Source organism: Ambystoma mexicanum, chromosome 6p (assembly GCF_040938575.1).
Source record: "Ambystoma mexicanum isolate Mex_15411 chromosome 6p, UKY_AmexF1_1, whole genome shotgun sequence".
In the NCBI taxonomy this organism is placed as follows: Eukaryota; Metazoa; Chordata; class Amphibia; order Caudata; family Ambystomatidae; genus Ambystoma; species Ambystoma mexicanum.
This window is the reverse complement of record NC_090935.1, coordinates 46886339-46906493: the sequence shown is the minus strand read 5'-3', so window position 1 is coordinate 46906493 and position 20155 is coordinate 46886339.

The following is a 20155-nucleotide window of genomic DNA, read 5'->3' as shown; positions in this document are numbered from 1 at the left end:
CTCTGCATCTCTGCAGTGACAGTTCTCTTTCACTGCCAATTTCTATTATTCAGTTTCTCTGCAGTGCTATTGTTCTCTTGCTACTCCCTTCTGTTGCTATGCCTCTCTACAGTGATAGTTCTCTTTCTCTTCCACCTTTATCATTCTGTTTCTCTGCAGTGCTATTGTTCTCTTGCTACTCTGTGCCGTTGCTCTGCCTCTCTGCATTGATAGTTCTCTTTCACTGCCACCTTCTATTATTCTGTTTCTCTGCAGTGCTATTGTTCTCTTGCTACTGTCTGCTGTTGCTCTGCCTCTCTGCATTGATAGTTTTCTTTCGCTGCCAAGTTCTATAATTCTGTTTCCCTGCAGTGCTATTGTTCTCTTGCTATTTTCTTCTTTTGCTCTGCCTCACTGCAGTGACAGTTCTCTTTCGCTGCCAATTTCTATTATTCAGTTTCTCTGCAGTGCTAATGTTCTCTTGCTACTCTCTTCTGTTGCTATGCCTCTCTACAGTGATAGTTCTCTTTCTCTGCCACCTTTATTATTCTGTTTCTCTGCAGTGCTATAGTTCTCTTGCTACTCTGTGCCGTTGCTCTGCCTCTCTGCATTGATAGTTTTCTTTCTCTGCCACCTTCTATTATTCTGTTTCTCTGCAGTGCTATTGTTCTCTTGCTACTCTGTGCCGTTGCTCTGTCTCTCTGCATAGATAGTTCTCTCTGGCTGCCACCTTCTATTATTCTGTTTTTCTGCAGTGCTATTGTTCGCTTGCTACTCTGTGCCGTTGCTCTGCCTCTCTGCATTGATAGTTTTCTTTCTCTGCCACCTTCTATTATTCTGTTTCTCTGCAGTGCTATTGTTCTGTTGTTACTCTGTGCCGTTGCTCTGCCTCTCTGCATTGATAGTTCTCTCTGGCTGCCACCTTCTATTATTCTGTTTCTCTGCAGTGCAATTGTTCTCTTGCTACTCTGTGCCGTTGCTCTGCCTCTCTGCATAGATAGTTCTCTCTGGCTGCCACCTTCTATTATTCTGTTTCTCTGCAGTGCTATTGTTCGCTTGCTACTCTGGGCCGTTGCTCTGCCTCTCTGCATTGATAGTTTTCTTTCTCTGCCACATTCTATTATTCTGTTTCTCTGCAGTGCTATTGTTCTCTTGCTACTCTCCACTGTTGCTCTGCCTCTCTGCATTGATAGTTCTCTCTGGCTGCCACCTTCTATTATTCAGTTTCTCTGCAGTGCTATTGTTCTCTTGCTACTCTGTGCCGTTGCGCTGCCTCTCTGCATTGATAGTTTTCTTTCTCTGCCACCTTCTATTATTCTGTTTCTCTGCAGTGCTATTGTTCTCTTGCTACTCTGTGCCGTTGCTCTGCCTCTCTGCATAGATAGTTCTCTCTGGCTGCCACCTTCTATTATTCTGTTCTCTGCAGTGCTATTGTTCGCTTGCTACTCTGTGCTGTTGCTCTGCCTCTCTGCATAGATAGTTCTCTTTCTCTGCCACATTCTATTATTCTGTTTCTCTGCAGTGCTATTGTTCTCTTGCTACTCTCTACTGTTGCTCTGCCTCTCTGCATTGATAGTTCTCTCTGGCTGCCACCTTCTATTATTCTGTTTCTCTGCAGTGCTATTGTTCGCTTGCTACTCTTTGCTGTTGCTCTGCCTCTCAGCATTGATAGTTTTCCTTCTCTGCCACCTTCTATTATGCAGTGTCTCTGCAGTGCTATTGTTCGCTTGCTACTCTGTGCCGTTGCTCTGCCTCTCTGCATTGATAGTTTTCTTTCTCTGCCATCTTCTATTATTCTGTTTCTCTGCAGTGCTATTGTTCGCTTGCTACTCTGTGCCGTTGCTCTGCCTCTCTGCATTGATAGTTTTCTTTCTCTGCCACTGTCTATTATTCTGTTTCTCTGCAGTGCTATTGTTCGCTTGCTACTCTCTACTGTTGCTCTGCCTCTCTGCAGTGGCAGTTCTCTTTTGCTGCCACCTTCTATTATTCTGTTTCTCTGCAGTGCTATTGTTCGCTTGCTGCTCTCTGCCGTTGCTCTGCCTCTCTGCAGTGGCAGTTCTCTTTTGCTGCCACCTTCTATTATTCTGTTTCTCTGCAGTGCTATTGTTCACTTGCTACTCTGTGTCGTTGCTTTGCCTCTCTGCATTGATAGTTTTCTTTCTCTGCCACCTTCTATTATTCTGTTTCTCTGCAGTGCTATTGTTCTCTTGCTACTCTCTTCCATTGCTCTGCCTCGCTGCATCGATAGTTCTCTTTCTCTGCCACCTCTATTATTCTGTTTCTCTGCAGTGCTATTGCTCTCTTGCCATTCTCTTCTATTGCTCTGCTGTCGTAGTTATCGGTCCCTCTTCTGGGTTCATTTTGTGTATTTTATTAAGATTGATCTAGGGTTTTCGGGAAAGTGCTGAACAATATAGACAAACAGTGCAGAAGATAAAACAATGCTGGTGGATTTTGAAATGGCATGAAGGAGGATGTGGACTCGGGGAGAGGGGAGAGCACATGACTGTTAAGACGGTAACAGAATATGTGAAGAGAGGTAGGAAAGTGAATAGGTAGGGGGGGGGAGATCAATAATGGGAAATAGGCCGGAGGGCGACCATGGCAGCATTTATAGACAATGCAACACATTGATATGCGGGTCGTCAGCGTAGAAGTGACTGCTGTGGGGCTGCCTCTGTCCCCTGTTGTCTTGGAGCAGTGTTGTGACCTGTGCAGGGCCGTTGGGATGTCTCTGTCCCCTGTTGTCTTGGAGCAGTGTTGTGACCTGTGCAGTGCTGTGGGGTTGCCTCTGTGACCTGCTGTCTTGGAGCAGTGTTGTGACTTGTGCAGTGCTGTGGTTTATCCTCTGTCCCCTGCTGCCTTGGAGCAGTGTTGTGACCTGTGCAGTGCTGTGGTTTTTCCTCTGTCCCCTGCTGTCTTGGAGCAGTGTTGTGACCTGTAAAGTGCTGTGGTTTTTCCTCTGTCCCCTGCTGTCTTGGAGCAGTGTTGTGACCTGTGCAGTGCTGTGGGGATGCCTCTGTCCCCTGCTGTCTTGGAGCAGTGTTGTGACCTGTGCAGTGCTGTGGTTTATCCTCTTTCCCCTGCTGCCTTGGAGCAGTGTTGTGACTTGTGCAGTTCTGTGGGGATGCCTCTGTCCCCTGCTGTCTTGGAGCAGTGTTGTGACCTGTTCGGTGCTGTGGGGCTGCCTCTGTGACCTGCTGTCTTGCAGCAGTGTTGTGACCTGTGCAGTGCTGTGGTTTATCCTCTGTCCCCTGCTGCCTTGGAGCAGTGTTGTGACCTGTGCAGTGCTGTGGGGTTGCCTCTGTGACCTGCTGTCTTGGAGCAGTGTTATGACCTGTGCAGTGCTGTGTGGATGCCTCTGTCCCCTGCTGTTTTGGAGCAGTGTTGTGACCTGTGCAGTGCTGTGGGGTTGCCTCTGTGACCTGCTGTCTTGGAGCAGTGTTGTGACCTGTGCAGTGCTGTGGTTTATCCTCTGTCCCCTGCTGCCTTGGAGCCGTGTTGTGACCTGTGCAGTGCTGTGGTTTTTCCTCTGTCCCCTGCTGTCTTGGAGCAGTGTTGTGACCTGTGCAGTGCTGTGGTTTTTCCTCTGTCAACTGCTGTCTTGGAGCAGTGTTGTGACCTGTGCAATGCTGTGGGGATGCCTCTGTCCCCTGCTGTCTTGGAGCAGTGTTGTGACCTGTGCAGTGCTGTGGTTTATCCTCTGTCCCCTGCTGCCTTGGAGCAGTGTTGTGACATGTGCAGTGCTGTGGGGATGCCTCTGTCCCCTGCTGTCTTGGAGCAGTGTTGTGACATGTGAAGTGCTGTGACTTTGCCTCTGTCCCCTGCTGTCTTGGATAGTGCTGTGACATGTGCAGTGCTGTGGTTTTTCGTCCTCCTGTGCAGTGCTGTGGTTTTGTGTCTGCCCCTGCTGTCTTGGAGCAGTGTTGTGACCTGTTCGGTGCTGTGGATTTTCCTCTGTCCCCTGCTGTCTTGGAGCAGTGTTGTGACCTGTGCAGTGCTGTGGTTTTTCCTCTCTACCCTGCTGTCTCGGAGCAGTGTTGTGACCTGTGCAGTGATGTGTTTTTTCCTCTGTACCCTGCTGTCTTGGAGCAGTGTTGTGACCTGTGCAGTGCTGTGGGGTTGCCTCTGTCCCCTGCTGCCTTGGAGCAGTGTTGTGACCTGTGCAGTGCTGTGCGGTTGCCTCTGTCCTCTGCTGTCTTGGAGCAGTGTTGTGACCTGTGCAGTGCTGTGTGGTTGCCTATGTCCCCTGCTGCCTTGGAGCAGTGTTGTGACATGTGCAGTGCTGTGGGGATGCCTCTGTCCCCTGCTGTCTTGGAGCAGTGTTGTGACATGTGAAGTGCTGTGACTTTGCCTCTGTCCCCTGCTGTCTTGGATAGTGCTGTGACATGTGCAGTGCTGTGGTTTTTCGTCCTCCTGTGCAGTGCTGTGGTTTTGTGTCTGCCCCTGCTGTCTTGGAGCAGTGTTGTGACCTGTTCGGTGCTGTGGATTTTCCTCTGTCCCCTGCTGTCTTGGAGCAGTGTTGTGACCTGTGCAGTGCTGTGGTTTTTCCTCTGTACCCTGCTGTCTCGGAGCAGTGTTGTGACCTGTGCAGTGATGTGTTTTTTCCTCTGTACCCTGCTGTCTTGGAGCAGTGTTGTGACCTGTGCAGTGCTGTGGGGTTGCCTCTGTCCCCTGCTGCCTTGGAGCAGTGTTGTGACCTGTGCAGTGCTGTGTGGTTGCCTCTGTCCTCTGCTGTCTTGGAGCAGTGTTGTGACCTGTGCAGTGCTGTGTGGTTGCCTCTGTCCCCTGCTGCCTTGGAGCAGTGTTGTGACCTGTGCAGGGCTGTGGGGTTGCCTCTGTCCCCTGCTGCCTTGGAGCAGTGTTGTGACCTGTGCAGGGCTGTGGGGTTGCCTCTGTCCCCTGCTGTCTTGGAGCAGTGTTGTGACCTGTGCAGTGCTGTGGGGTTGCCTCTGTCCCCTGCTTTCTTGGAGCAGTGTTGCGACATGTGCAGTGCTGTGGCTTTGCCTCTGCCCCCTGCTGTCTTGTACCAGTGTTGTGACCTGTGCATTGCTGTGGTTTTTCCTCTGTTCCCTGCTGTCTTGGAGCAGTGTTGTGACCTGTGCAGGGCCGTTGGGATGCCTCTGTCCCCTGCTGTCTTGGAGCAGTGTTGTGACCTGCGCAGTGCTGTGGTTTTTCCTCTGTCCCCTGCTGTCTTGGAGCAGTGTTGTGACCTGTTTGGTGCTGTGGTTTTTCCTCTGTCCCCTGCTGTCTTGGAGCAGTGTTGTGACATATGCAGTGCTGTGGCTTTGCCTCTGTCCCCTGCTGTTTTGGATAGTGTTGTGACATGTGCAGTGCTGTGGTTTTGCGTCATCCTGTGCAGTGCTGTGGTTTTGTGTCTGCCCCCTGCTGTCTTGGAGCAGTGTTGTGACTTGTGCAGTGCTGTGGGGTTGCCTCTGTGCCCTTCTGTCTTGGAGCAGTGTTGTGACCTGTGCAGTGCTGTGGTTTTCCTCTGTCTCCTGTTGTCTTGGAGCAGTGTTGTGACCTGTTCGGTGCTGTAGTTTTTCCTTTTCCTCTGTCCCCTGCTGTCTTGGAGCAGTGTTGTGACATATGCAGTGCTGTGGGGATGCCTCTGTGCCCTGCTGTTTTGGAACAGTGTTGTGACCTGTGCAGTGCTGTGGGGATGCCTCTGTCCTCTGCTGTCTTGGAGCAGTGTAGTGACATGTGCAGTGCTGTGGCTTTGCCTCTGCCCCTGCTGTCTTGGAGCAGTGATGTGACCTGTGCAGTGCTGTGGGGTTGCCTCTGTGCCCTGCTGTCTTGGAGCAGTGTTGTGACCTGTGCAGTGCTGTGGTTTTTCCTCTGTCCCCTGCTGTCTTGGAGCAGTGCTGTGACCTGTTCGGTGCTGTGGTTTTTCTTCTGTCCCCTGCTGTCTTGGAACAGTGTTGTGACATATGCAGTGCTGTGGTTTTTCCTCTGTCCCCTGCTGTCTTGGAGCAGTGTTGTGACTTGTGTAGTGCTGTGGGGATGCCTCTGTCCCCTGCTATCTTGGAGCAGTGTTGTGTTGTGACATGTGCAGTGCTGTGGCTTTGCCTCTGCCCCTGCTGTCTTGGAGCAGTGTTGTGACCTGTGCAGTGCTCTGGGGTTGCCTCTGTCCCCTGCTGCCTTGGAGCAGTGTTGTGACCTGTGCAGTGCTGTGTGGATGCCTCTGTCCCCTGCTGTTTTGGAGCAGTGTTGTGACCTATGCAGTGCTGTGGGGATGCCTCTGTCCCCTGCTGTCTTGGAGCAGTGTTGTGACCTGTGCAGTGCTGTGGTTTTTCCTATGTCCCCTGCTGCCTTGGAGCAGTGTTGTGACCTGTGCAGTGCTGTGGGGTTGCCTCTGTCCCCTGCTGCCTTGGAGCAGTTTTGTGACCTGTGCAGTGCTGTGGGGTTGCCTCTGTCCCCTGCTGTCTTGGAGCAGTGTTGTGACCTGTGCAGTGCTGTGTGGTTGCCTCTGCCCCCTGCTGCCTTGGAGCAGTGTTGTGACCTGTGCAGGGCTGTGGGGTTGCCTCTGTCCCCTGCTGCCTTGGAGCTGTGTTGTGACCTGTGCATGGCTGTGGGGTTGCCTCTGTCCCCTGCTGTCTTGGAGCAGTGTTGTGACCTGTGCAGTGCTGTGGGGTTGCCTCTGTCCCGGGCTGTCTTGGAGCAGTGTTGTGATATGTGCAGTGCTGTGGCTTTGCCTCTGCCCCCTGCTGTCTTGGAGCAGTGTTGTTACCTGTGCAGTGCTGTGGTTTTTCCTCTGTCCCCTGCTGTCTTGGAGCAGTGTTGTGACCTGTGCAGGGCCGTTGGGATGCCTCTGTCCCCTGCTGTCTTGGAGCAGTGTTGTGACCTGTGCAGTGCTGTGGTTTTTCCTCTGTCCCCTGCTGTCTTGGAGCAGTGTTGTGACCTGTTCGGTGCTGTGCTTTTTCATCCGTTCGGTGCTGTGGTTTTTCCTCTGTCCCCTGCTGTCTTGGAGCAGTGTTGTGACATATGCAGTGCTGTGGCTTTGCCTCTGTCCCCTGCTGTCTTGGATAGTGTTGTGACCTGTGCAGTGCTGTGGTTTTGCGTCCTCCTGTGCAGTGCTGTGGTTTTGTGTCTGCCCCCTGCTGTCTTGGAGCAGTGTTGTGACTTATGCAGTGCTGTGGGGTTGCCTCTGTGCCCTTCTGTCTTGGAGCAGTGTTGTGACCTGTGCAGTGCTGAGGTTTTCCTCTGTCTTCTGTTGTCTTGGAGCAGTGTTGTGACCTGTTCGGTGCTGTGGTTTTTCCTTTTCCTCTGTCCCCTGCTGTCTTGGAGCAGTGTTGTGACATATGCAGTGCTGTGGTTTTTCCTCTGTCCCCTGCTGTCTTGGAACAGTGTTGTGACCTGTGCAGTGCTGTGGGGATGCCTCTGTCCCCTGCTGTCTTGGAGCAGTGTTGTGACATGTGCAGTGCTGTGGCTTTGCCTCTGCCCCTGCTGTCTTGGAGTAGTGTTGTCACCAGTGCAGTGCTGTGGGGTTTCCTCTGTGCCCTGCTGTCTTGGAGCAGTGTTGTGACCTGTGCAGTGCTGTGGTTTTTCCTCTGTCCCCTGCTGTCTTGGAGCAGTGCTGTGACCTGTTCGGTGCTGTGGTTTTTCTTCTGTCCCCTTCTGTCTTGGAACAGTGTTGTGACATGTGCAGTGCTGTGGTTTTTCCTCTTGCCCCTGCTGTCTTGGAGCAGTGTTGTGACCTGTGTAGTGCTGTGGGGATGCCTCTGTCCCCTGCTATCTTGGAGCAGTGTTGTGACATGTGCAGTGCTGTGGCTTTGCCTCTGCCCTGCTGTCTTGGAGCAGTGTTGTGACCTGTGCAGTGCTCTGGGGTTGCCTCTGTGCCCTGCTGTCTTGGAACAGTGTTGTGACCTGTGCAGTGCGGTGGGGTTGCCTCTGTGCCCTGCTGTCTTGGAGCAGTGTTGGGACCTGTGCAGTGCTGTGGTTTTTCCTCTGTCCCCTGCTGTCGTGGAGCAGTGTTGTGACCTGTGCGGTGCTGTGGTTTTTCCTCTGTCCCCTGCTGTCTTGGAGCAGTGTTGTGACATATGCAGTGCTGTGGTTTTTCCTCTGTCCCCTGCTGTCTTGGAGCAGTGTTGTGACCTGTGCAGTGCTGTGTTTTTGCCTCTGTCCCCTGATGTCTTGGAGCAGTGTTGTGACCTGTGAGCAGTGCTGTGGCTTTGCCTCTGCCCCCTGCTCTGTTTTGGGGCAGTGTTGTGACCTCGTGTGCAGAGCTGTGGTTTTGCCTCTGTCGCCTGCTGTCTTGGAGCAGCGTTGTGGTCCGTGCAGTGCTGCGGTTGTGCGTCCTCCTGCGCAGTGCTGTGGCTTTGCCTCTGCCCCTGCTGTCTTGGAGCAGTGTTGTGACCTGTGCAGTGCTGTGGTGTTGTGTCCTCCTGCACAGTGCTGTGGCTATGCCTCTGCCCCTGCTGTCTTGGAGCAGTGTTGTGACATGTGCAGTGCTGTAGTTGTGTCTCTGTCCCCTCCTGTCTTGGAGCAGTGCTGTGACCTGTGCAATGCTGTTGCTGTGTCTCTGCCCCCTGCTGTCTTGGAGCAGTGCTGTGACCTGTGCAGTGTTGTGGCTGTGCCTCTGCCCCTGCTGTCTTGGAGCAGTACTGTGACCTGTGCAGTGTTGTAGTTGTGCCTCTGTCCTCTGCGCTCTTGGAGCGGTGTTGTGACCTGTGCAGTGCTGTGGTTTTGTGTCCTCCTGCGCAGTGCTGTGGCTTTAAGTCTGCCCCTGCTGTGTTGGAGCAGTGTTGCGACCTGTGCAGTGCTCTGGGTTTGCCTCCTCCTGTGCAGTGCTGTTGCTTTGCCTCTGCTGTCTTGGATAGTGTTGTGACCTGTGCAGTGCTGTGGTTTTGTGTCTGCCCCCTGCTGTCTTGGAGCAGTGTTGTGGCCTGTGCAGTACTGTGGTTTTGCGTCTTCCTGCACAATGCTGTGGCTTTGCCTTTGCCCCTGCTGTCTTGGAGCAGTGTTGTGGCCCGTGCAGGGTTGTGGCTTTGTCTCTGCCCCTGCTGTCTTGGAGCAGTGTTGTGGCCTGTGCAGTGCTGATGCTTTGCGTCCTCCTGCGCTGTGTTGTGGCTTTGCGTCCTCCTGTACAGTGCTTTGGATTTGTCTCTGTCCCCTGCTGTGTTGGATCAGTGCTGTGACCTGTGCAGTGCTGTGGCTTTGCATCCTCCTGGGCAGTGATGTGGTTTTGCCTCTGCCCCTGCTGTCTTGGAGCAGTGTTGTGGACCGTGCAGTGCTGTGGTTTTGTCTCTGCCCCCTGCTGTTTTGGAGCAGTGTTGTGATATGTGCAGTGCTGTGGTTTTGCGTCCTCCTGCCCAGTGCTGTGGTTTTCTGTCTGCCCCCTGCTGCCTTGGAGTAGTGTTGTGACCCGTGCAGTGCTGTGGCTTTGCGTCCTCCTGCGCAGTGCTGTGGCTTTGCCTCTGCCCCCTGCTGTCTTGGAGCAGTGTTTTGGCCCATGCAGTGCTGTGGTATTGCGTCCTCCTGCGCAGTGATGTGGTTTTGGGTCCTCCTGTGCAGTGCCGTGGCTCTGCGTCCCCCTGCGCAGTGCTGTGGCTGTGCCTCTGTCCCCTGCTGTCTTGGATAGTGTTGTGACCTGTGCAGTGCTGTGGTTTTGCGTCCTCCTGTGCAGTGCTGTGGTTTTGTGTCTGCCCCCTGCTGTCTTGGAGCAGTGTTGTGACTTATGCAGTGCTGTGGGGTTGCCTCTGTGCCCTTCTGTCTTGGAGCAGTGTTGTGACCTGTGCAGTGCTGTGGTTTTCCTCTGTCTCCTGTTGTCTTGGAGCAGTGTTGTGACCTGTTCGGTGCTGTGGTTTTTCCTTTTCCTCTGTCCCCTGCTGTCTTGGAGCAGTGTTGTGACATATGCAGTGCTGTGGTTTTTCCTCTGTCCCCTGCTGTCTTGGAACAGTGTTGTGACCTGTGCAGTGCTGTGGCTTTGCCTCTGCCCCTGCTGTCTTGGAGCAGTGTTGTGACCAGTGCAGTGCTGTGGGGTTGCCTCTGCCCCTGCTGTCTTGGAGCAGTGTTGTGACCAGTGCAGTGCTGTGGGGTTGCCTCTGTGCCCTGCTGTCTTGGAGCAGTGTTGTGACCTGTGCAGTGCTGTGGTTTTTCCTCTGTCCCCTGCTGTCTTGGAGCAGTGCTGTGACCTGTTCGGTGCTGTGGTTTTTCTTCTGTCCCCTTCTGTCTTGGAACAGTGTTGTGACATGTGCAGTGCTGTGGTTTTTCCTCTGGCCCCTGCTGTCTTGGAGCAGTGTTGTGACCTGTGTAGTGCTGTGGGGATGCCTCTGTCCCCTGCTATCTTGGAGCAGTGTTGTGACATGTGCAGTGCTGTGGCTTTGCGTCCTCCTGCGCAGTGTTGTGGCTTTGCGTCCTCCTGCACAGTGCTTTGGATTTGTCTCTGTCCCCTGCTGTGTTGGATCAGTGCTGTGACCTGTGCAGTGCTGTGGCTTTGCATCCTCCTGCGCAGTGATGTGGTTTTGCCTCTGCCCCTGCTGTCTTGGAGCAGTGTTGTGGACCGTGCAGTGCTGTGGTTTTGTCTCTGCCCCCTGCTGTCTTGGAGCAGTGTTGTGATATGTGCAGTGCTGTGGTTTTGCGTCCTCCTGCCCAGTGCTGTGGTTTTCTGTCTGCCCCCTGCTGCCTTGGAGTAGTGTTGTGACCCGTGCAGTGCTGTGGCTTTGCGTCCTCCTGCGCAGTGCTGTGGCTTTGCCTCTGCCCCCTGCTGTCTTGGAGCAGTGTTTTGGCCCATGCAGTGCTGTGGTTTTGCGTCCTCCTGCGCAGTGATGTGGTTTTGGGTCCTCCTGTGCAGTGCCGTGGATCTGCGTCCCCCTGCGCAGTGCTGTGGCTGTGCCTCTGTCCCCTGCTGTCTTGGATAGTGTTGTGACCTGTGCAGTGCTGTGGTTTTGCGTCCTCCTGTGCAGTGCTGTGGTTTTGTGTCTGCCCCCTGCTGTCTTGGAGCAGTGTTGTGACTTATGCAGTGCTGTGGGGTTGCCTCTGTGCCCTTCTGTCTTGGAGCAGTGTTGTGACCTGTGCAGTGCTGTGGTTTTCCTCTGTCTCCTGTTGTCTTGGAGCAGTGTTGTGACCTGTTCGGTGCTGTGGTTTTTCCTTTTCCTCTGTCCCCTGCTGTCTTGGAGCAGTGTTGTGACATATGCAGTGCTGTGGTTTTTCCTCTGTCCCCTGCTGTCTTGGAACAGTGTTGTGACCTGTGCAGTGCTGTGGGGATGCCTCTGTCCCCTGCTGTCTTGGAGCAGTGTTGTGACATGTGCAGTGCTGTGGCTTTGCCTCTGCCCCTGCTGTCTTGGAGCAGTGTTGTGACCAGTGCAGTGCTGTGGGGTTGCCTCTGTGCCCTGCTGTCTTGGAGCAGTGTTGTGACCTGTGCAGTGCTGTGGTTTTTCCTCTGTCCCCTGCTGTCTTGGAGCAGTGCTGTGACCTGTTCGGTGCTGTGGTTTTTCTTCTGTCCCCTTCTGTCTTGGAACAGTGTTGTGACATGTGCAGTGCTGTGGTTTTTCCTCTGGCCCCTGCTGTCTTGGAGCAGTGTTGTGACCTGTGTAGTGCTGTGGGGATGCCTCTGTCCCCTGCTATCTTGGAGCAGTGTTATGACCTGTGCAGTGCTGTGGTGTTGTGTCCTCCTGCACAGTGCTGTGGCTATGCCTCTGCCCCTGCTGTCTTGGAGCAGTGTTGTGACATGTGCAGTGCTGTAGTTTTCTGTCTGCCCCCTGCTGCCTTGGAGTAGTGTTGTGACCCGTGCAGTGCTGTGGCTTTGCGTCCTCCTGCGCAGTGCTGTGGCTTTGCCTCTGCCCCCTGCTGTCTTGGAGCAGTGTTTTGGCCCATGCAGTGCTGTGGTTTTGCGTCCTCCTGTGCAGTGATGTGGTTTTGGGTCCTCCTGTGCAGTGCCGTGGCTGTGCCTCTGTCCCCTGCTGTCTTGGATAGTGTTGTGACCTGTGCAGTGCTGTGGTTTTGCGTCCTCCTGTGCAGTGCTGTGGTTTTGTGTCTGCCCCCTGCTGTCTTGGAGCAGTGTTGTGACTTATGCAGTGCTGTGGGGTTGCCTCTGTGCCCTTCTGTCTTGGAGCAGTGTTGTGACCTGTGCAGTGCTGTGGTTTTCCTCTGTCTCCTGTTGTCTTGGAGCAGTGTTGTGACCTGTTCGGTGCTGTGGTTTTTCCTTTTCCTCTGTCCCCTGCTGTCTTGGAGCAGTGTTGTGACATATGCAGTGCTGTGGTTTTTCCTCTGTCCCCTGCTGTCTTGGAACAGTGTTGTGACCTGTGCAGTGCTGTGGGGATGCCTCTGTCCCCTGCTGTCTTGGAGCAGTGTTGTGACATGTGCAGTGCTGTGGCTTTGCCTCTGCCCCTGCTGTCTTGGAGCAGTGTTGTGACCAGTGCAGTGCTGTGGGGTTGCCTCTGTGCCCTGCTGTCTTGGAGCAGTGTTGTGACCTGTGCAGTGCTGTGGTTTTTCCTCTGTCCCCTGCTGTCTTGGAGCAGTGCTGTGACCTGTTCGGTGCTGTGGTTTTTCTTCTGTCCCCTTCTGTCTTGGAACAGTGTTGTGACATGTGCAGTGCTGTGGTTTTTCCTCTGGCCCCTGCTGTCTTGGAGCAGTATTGTGACCTGTGTAGTGCTGTGGGGATGCCTCTGTCCCCTGCTATCTTGGAGCAGTGTTGTGACATGTGCAGTGCTGTGGCTTTGCCTCTGCCCTGCTGTCTTGGAGCAGTGTTGTGACCTGTGCAGTGCTCTGGGGTTGCCTCTGTGCCCTGCTGTCTTGGAGCAGTGTTGTGACCTGTGCAGTGCGGTGGGGTTGCCTCTGTGCCCTGCTGTCTCGGAGCAGTGTTGTGACCTGTGCAGTGATGTGTTTTTTCCTCTGTACCCTGCCGTCTTGGAGCAGTGTTGTGACCTGTGCAGTGCTGTGGGGTTGCCTCTGTCCCCTGCTGCCTTGGAGCAGTGTTGTGACCTGTGCAGTGCTGTGCGGTTGCCTCTGTCCTCTGCTGTCTTGGAGCAGTGTTGTGACCTGTGCAGTGCTGTGTGGTTGCCTCTGTCCCCTGCTGCCTTGGAACAGTGTTGTGACCTGTGCAGGGCTGTGGGGTTGCCTCTGTCCCCTGCTGCCTTGGAGCAGTGTTGTGACCTGTGCAGGGCTGTGGGGTTGCCTCTGTCCCCTGCTGTCTTGGAGCAGTGTTGTGACCTGTGCAGTGCTGTGGGGTTGCCTCTGTCCCCTGCTTTCTTGGAGCAGTGTTGTGACATGTGCAGTGCTGTGGCTTTGCCTCTGCCCCCTGCTGTCTTGTAGCAGTGTTGTGACCTGTGCATTGCTGTGGTTTTTCCTCTGTTCCCTGCTGTCTTGGAGCAGTGTTGTGACCTGTGCAGGGCCGTTGGGATGCCTCTGTCCCCTGCTGTCTTGGAGCAGTGTTGTGACCTGCGCAGTGCTGTGGTTTTTCCTCTGTCCCCTGCTGTCTTGGAGCAGTGTTGTGACCTGTTTGGTGCTGTGGTTTTTCCTCTGTCCCCTGCTGTCTTGGAGCAGTGTTGTGACATATGCAGTGCTGTGGCTTTGCCTCTGTCCCCTGCTGTCTTGGATAGTGTTGTGACATGTGCAGTGCTGTGGTTTTGCGTCATCCTGTGCAGTGCTGTGGTTTTGTGTCTGCCCCCTGCTGTCTTGGAGCAGTGTTGTGACTTGTGCAGTGCTGTGGGGTTGCCTCTGTGCCCTTCTGTCTTGGAGCAGTGTTGTGACCTGTGCAGTGCTGTGGTTTTCCTCTGTCTCCTGTTGTCTTGGAGCAGTGTTGTGACCTGTTCGGTGCTGTAGTTTTTCCTTTTCCTCTGTCCCCTGCTGTCTTGGAGCAGTGTTGTGACATATGCAGTGCTGTGGGGATGCCTCTGTGCCCTGCTGTTTTGGAACAGTGTTGTGACCTGTGCAGTGCTGTGGGGATGCCTCTGTCCTCTGCTGTCTTGGAGCAGTGTAGTGACATGTGCAGTGCTGTGGCTTTGCCTCTGCCCCTGCTGTCTTGGAGCAGTGTTGTGACCTGTGCAGTGCTGTGGGGTTGCCTCTGTGCCCTGCTGTCTTGGAGCAGTGTTGTGACCTGTGCAGTGCTGTGGTTTTTCCTCTGTCCCCTGCTGTCTTGGAGCAGTGCTGTGACCTGTTCGGTGCTGTGGTTTTTCTTCTGTCCCCTGCTGTCTTGGAACAGTGTTGTGACATATGCAGTGCTGTGGTTTTTCCTCTGTCCCCTGCTGTCTTGGAGCAGTGTTGTGACTTGTGTAGTGCTGTGGGGATGCCTCTGTCCCCTGCTATCTTGGAGCAGTGTTGTGACATGTGCAGTGCTGTGGCTTTGCCTCTGCCCCTGCTGTCTTGGAGCAGTGTTGTGACCTGTGCAGTGCTCTGGGGTTGCCTCTGTCCCCTGCTGCCTTGGAGCAGTGTTGTGACCTGTGCAGTGCTGTGTGGATGCCTCTGTCCCCTGCTGTTTTGGAGCAGTGTTGTGACCTATGCAGTGCTGTGGGGATGCCTCTGTCCCCTGCTGTCTTGGAGCAGTGTTGTGACCTGTGCAGTGCTGTGGTTTTTCCTATGTCCCCTGCTGCCTTGGAGCAGTGTTGTGACCTGTGCAGTGCTGTGGGGTTGCCTCTGTCCCCTGCTGCCTTGGAGCAGTTTTGTGACCTGTGCAGTGCTGTGGGGTTGCCTCTGTCCCCTGCTGTCTTGGAGCAGTGTTGTGACCTGTGCAGTGCTGTGTGGTTGCCTCTGCCCCCTGCTGCCTTGGAGCAGTGTTGTGACCTGTGCAGGGCTGTGGGGTTGCCTCTGTCCCCTGCTGCCTTGGAGCTGTGTTGTGACCTGTGCATGGCTGTGGGGTTGCCTCTGTCCCCTGCTGTCTTGGAGCAGTGTTGTGACCTGTGCAGTGCTGTGGGGTTGCCTCTGTCCCCTGCTGTCTTGGAGCAGTGTTGTGATATGTGCAGTGCTGTGGCTTTGCCTCTGCCCCCTGCTGTCTTGGAGCAGTGTTGTGACCTGTGCAGTGCTGTGGTTTTTCCTCTGTCCCCTGCTGTCTTGGAGCAGTGTTGTGACCTGTGCAGGGCCGTTGGGATGCCTCTGTTCCCTGCTGTCTTGGAGCAGTGTTGTGACCTGTGCAGTGCTGTGGTTTTTCCTCTGTCCCCTGCTGTCTTGGAGCAGTGTTGTGACCTGTTCGGTGCTGTGCTTTTTCATCCGTTCGGTGCTGTGCTTTTTCCTCTGTCCCCTGCTGTCTTGGAGCAGTGTTGTGACATATGCAGTGCTGTGGCTTTGCCTCTGTCCCCTGCTGTCTTGGATAGTGTTGTGACCTGTGCAGTGCTGTGGTTTTGCTTCCTCCTGTGCAGTGCTGTGGTTTTGTGTCTGCCCCCTGCTGTCTTGGAGCAGTGTTATGACTTATGCAGTGCTGTGGGGTTGCCTCTGTGCCCTTCTGTCTTGGAGCAGTGTTGTGACATGTGCAGTGCTGAGGTTTTCCTCTGTCTTCTGTTGTCTTGGAGCAGTGTTGTGACCTGTTCGGTGCTGTGGTTTTTCCTTTTCCTCTGTCCCCTGCTGTCTTGGAGCAGTGTTGTGACATATGCAGTGCTGTGGTTTTTCCTCTGTCCCCTGCTGTCTTGGAACAGTGTTGTGACCTGTGCAGTGCTGTGGGGATGCCTCTGTCCCCTGCTGTCTTGGAGCAGTGTTGTGATATGTGCAGTGCTGTGGCTTTGCCTCTGCCCCTGCTGTCTTGGAGCAGTGTTGTGACCAGTGCAGTGCTGTGGGGTTGCCTCTGTGCCCTGCTGTCTTGGAGCAGTGTTGTGACCTGTGCAGTGCTGTGGTTTTTCCTCTGTCCCCTGCTGTCTTGGAGCAGTGCTGTGACCTGTTCGGTGCTGTGGTTTTTCTTCTGTCCCCTTCTGTCTTGGAACAGTGTTGTGACATGTGCAGTGCTGTGGTTTTTCCTCTTGCCCCTGCTGTCTTGGAGCAGTGTTGTGACCTGTGTAGTGCTGTGGGGATGCCTCTGTCCCCTGCTATCTTGGAGCAGTGTTGTGACATGTGCAGTGCTGTGGCTTTGCCTCTGCCCTGCTGTCTTGGAGCAGTGTTGTGACCTGTGCAGTGCTCTGGGGTTGCCTCTGTGCCCTGCTGTCTTGGAGCAGTGTTGTGACCTGTGCAGTGCGGTGGGGTTGCCTCTGTGCCCTGCTGTCTTGGAGCAGTGTTGGGACCTGTGCAGTGCTGTGGTTTTTCCTCTGTCCCCTGCTGTCTTGGAGCAGTGTTGTGACCTGTGCGGTGCTGTGGTTTTTCCTCTGTCCCCTGCTGTCTTGGAGCAGTGTTGTGACATATGCAGTGCTGTGGTTTTTCCTCTGTCCCCTGCTGTCTTGGAGCAGTGTTGTGACCTGTGCAGTGCTGTGTTTTTGCCTCTGTCCCCTGATGTCTTGGAGCAGTGTTGTGACCTGTGAGCAGTGCTGTGGCTTTGCCTCTGCCCCCTGCTCTGTTTTGGGGCAGTGTTGTGACCTCGTGTGCAGAGCTGTGGTTTTGCCTCTGTCGCCTGCTGTCTTGGAGCAGCGTTGTGGTCCGTGCAGTGCTGCGGTTGTGCGTCCTCCTGCGCAGTGCTGTGGCTTTGCCTCTGCCCCTGCTGTCTTGGAGTAGTGTTGTGACCTGTGCAGTGCTGTGGTGTTGTGTCCTCCTGCACAGTGCTGTGGCTATGCCTCTGCCCCTGCTGTCTTGGAGCAGTGTTGTGACATGTGCAGTGCTGTAGTTGTGTCTCTGTCCCCTCCTGTCTTGGAGCAGTGCTGTGACCTGTGCAATGCTGTTGCTGTGTCGCTGCCCCCTGCTGTCTTGGAGCAGTGCTGTGACCTGTGCAGTGTTGTGGCTGTGCCTCTGCCCCTGCTGTCTTGGAGCAGTACTGTGACCTGTGCAGTGTTGTAGTTGTGCCTCTGTCCTCTGCGCTCTTGGAGCGGTGTTGTGACCTGTGCAGTGCTGTGGTTTTGTGTCCTCCTGCGCAGTGCTGTGGCTTTAAGTCTGCCCCTGCTGTGTTGGAGCAGTGTTGCGACCTGTGCAGTGCTCTGGGTTTGCCTCCTCCTGTGCAGTGCTGTTGCTTTGCCTCTGCCCCTGCTGTCTTGGATAGTGTTGTGACCTGTGCAGTGCTGTGGTTTTGTGTCTGCCCCCTGCTGTCTTGGAGCAGTGTTGTGGCCTGTGCAGTACTGTGGTTTTGCGTCTTCCTGCACAATGCTGTGGCTTTGCCTTTGCCCCTGCTGTCTTGGAGCAGTGTTGTGGCCCGTGCAGTGTTGTGGCTTTGTCTCTGCCCCTGCTGTCTTGGAGCAGTGTTGTGGCCTGTGCAGTGCTGATGCTTTGCGTCCTCCTGCGCTGTGTTGTGGCTTTGCGTCCTCCTGTACAGTGCTTTGGATTTGTTTCTTTTCCCTTGCTGTGTTGGATCAGTGCTGTGACCTGTGCAGTGCTGTGGCTTTGCATCCTCCTGCGCAGTGATGTGGTTTTGCCTCTGCCCCTGCTGTCTTGGAGCAGTGTTGTGGACCGTGCAGTGCTGTGGCTTTGCGTCCTCCTGCGCAGTGCTGTGGCTTTGCCTCTGCCCCCTGCTGTCTTGGAGCAGTGTTTTGGCCCATGCAGTGCTGTGGTTTTGCGTCCTCCTGCGCAGTGATGTTGTTTTGGGTCCTCCTGTGCAGTGCCGTGGCTCTGCGTCCTCCTGCGCAGTGCTGTGGCTGTGCCTCTGTCCCCTGCTGTCTTGGATAGTGTTGTGACTTGTGCAGTGCTGTGGTTTTGCGTCCTCCTGTGCAGTGCTGTGGTTTTGTGTCTGCCCCCTGCTGTCTTGGAGCAGTGTTGTGACGTATGCAGTGCTGTGGGGTTGCCTCTGTGCCCTTCTGTCTTGGAGCAGTGTTGTGACCTGTGCAGTGCTGTGGTTTTCCTCTGTATCCTGTTGTCTTGGAGCAGTGTTGTGACCTGTTCGGTGCTGTGGTTTTTCCTTTTCCTCTGTCCCCTGCTGTCTTGGAGCAGTGTTGTGACATATGCAGTGCTGTGGTTTTTCCTCTGTCCCCTGCTGTCTTGGAACAGTGTTGTGACCTGTGCAGTGCTGTGGGGATGCCTCTGTCCCCTGCTGTCTTGGAGCAGTGTTGTGACATGTGCAGTGCTGTGGCTTTGCCTCTGCCCCTGCTGTCTTGGAGCAGTGTTGTGACCAGTGCAGTGCTGTGGGGTTGCCTCTGTGCCCTGCTGTCTTGGAGCAGTATTGTGACCTGTGCAGTGCTGTGGTTTTTCCTCTGTCCCCTGCTGTCTTGGAGCAGTGCTGTGACCTGTTCGGTGCTGTGGTTTTTCTTCTGTCCCCTTCTGTCTTGGAACAGTGTTGTGACATGTGCAGTGCTGTGGTTTTTCCTCTGGCCCCTGCTGTCTTGGAGCAGTGTTGTGACCTGTGTAGTGCTGTGGGGATGCCTCTGTCCCCTGCTATCTTGGAGCAGTGTTGTGACATGTGCAGTGCTGTGGCTTTGCGTCCTCCTGCGCAGTGTTGTGGCTTTGCGTCCTCCTGCACAGTGCTTTGGATTTGTCTCTGTCCCCTGCTGTGTTGGATCAGTGCTGTGACCTGTGCAGTGCTGTGGCTTTGCATCCTCCTGCGCAGTGATGTGGTTTTGCCTCTGCCCCTGCTGCCTTGGAGCAGTGTTGTGGACCGTGCAGTGCTGTGGTTTTGTCTCTGCCCCCTGCTGTCTTGGAGCAGTGTTGTGATATGTGCAGTGCTGTGGTTTTGCGTCCTCCTGCCCAGTGCTGTGGTTTTCTGTCTGCCCCCTGCTGCCTTGGAGTAGTGTTGTGACCCGTGCAGTGCTGTGGCTTTGCGTCCTCCTGCGCAGTGCTGTGGCTTTGCCTCTGCCCCCTGCTGTCTTGGAGCAGTGTTTTGGCCCATGCAGTGCTGTGGTTTTGCGTCCTCCTGCGCAGTGATGTTGTTTTGGGTCCTCCTGTGCAGTGCCGTGGCTCTGCGTCCTCCTGCGCAGTGCTGTGGCTGTGCCTCTGTCCCCTGCTGTCTTGGATAGTGTTGTGACTTGTGCAGTGCTGTGGTTTTGCGTCCTCCTGTGCAGTGCTGTGGTTTTGTGTCTGCCCCCTGCTGTCTTGGAGCAGTGTTGTGACTTATGCAGTGCTGTGGGGTTGCCTCTGTGCCCTTCTGTCTTGGAGCAGTGTTGTGACCTGTGCAGTGCTGTGGTTTTCCTCTGTCTCCTGTTGTCTTGGAGCAGTGTTGTGACCTGTTCGGTGCTGTGGTTTTTCCTTTTCCTCTGTCCCCTGCTGTCTTGGAGCAGTGTTGTGACATATGCAGTGCTGTGGTTTTTCCTCTGTCCCCTGCTGTCTTGGAACAGTGTTGTGACCTGTGCAGTGCTGTGGGGATGCCTCTGTCCCCTGCTGTCTTGGAGCAGTGTTGTGACATGTGCAGTGCTGTGGCTTTGCCTCTGCCCCTGCTGTCTTGGAGCAGTGTTGTGACCAGTGCAGTGCTGTGGGGTTGCCTCTGTGCCCTGCTGTCTTGGAGCAGTGTTGTGACCTGTGCAGTGCTGTGGTTTTTCCTCTGTCCCCTGCTGTCTTGGAGCAGTGCTGTGACCTGTTCGGTGCTGTGGTTTTTCTTCTGTCCCCTTCTGTCTTGGAACAGTGTTGTGACATGTGCAGTGCTGTGGTTTTTCCTCTGGCCCCTGCTGTCTTGGAGCAGTGTTGTGACCTGTGTAGTGCTGTGGGGATGCCTCTGTCCCCTGCTATCTTGGAGCAGTGTTATGACCTGTGCAGTGCTGTGGTGTTGTGTCCTCCTGCACAGTGCTGTGGCTATGCCTCTGCCCCTGCTGTCTTGGAGCAGTGTTGTGACATGTGCAGTGCTGTAGTTTTCTGTCTGCCCCCTGCTGCCTTGGAGTAGTGTTGTGACCCGTGCAGTGCTGTGGCTTTGCGTCCTCCTGCGCAGTGCTGTGGCTTTGCCTCTGCCCCCTGCTGTCTTGGAGCAGTGTTTTGGCCCATGCAGTGCTGTGGTTTTGCGTCCTCCTGTGCAGTGATGTGGTTTTGGGTCCTCCTGTGCAGTGCCGTGGCTGTGCCTCTGTCCCCTGCTGTCTTGGATAGTGTTGTGACCTGTGCAGTGCTGTGGTTTTGCGTCCTCCTGTGCAGTGCTGTGGTTTTGTGTCTGCCCCCTGCTGTCTTGGAGCAGTGTTGTGACTTATGCAGTGCTGTGGGGTTGCCTCTGTGCCCTTCTGTCTTGGAGCAGTGTTGTGACCTGTGCAGTGCTGTGGTTTTCCTCTGTCTC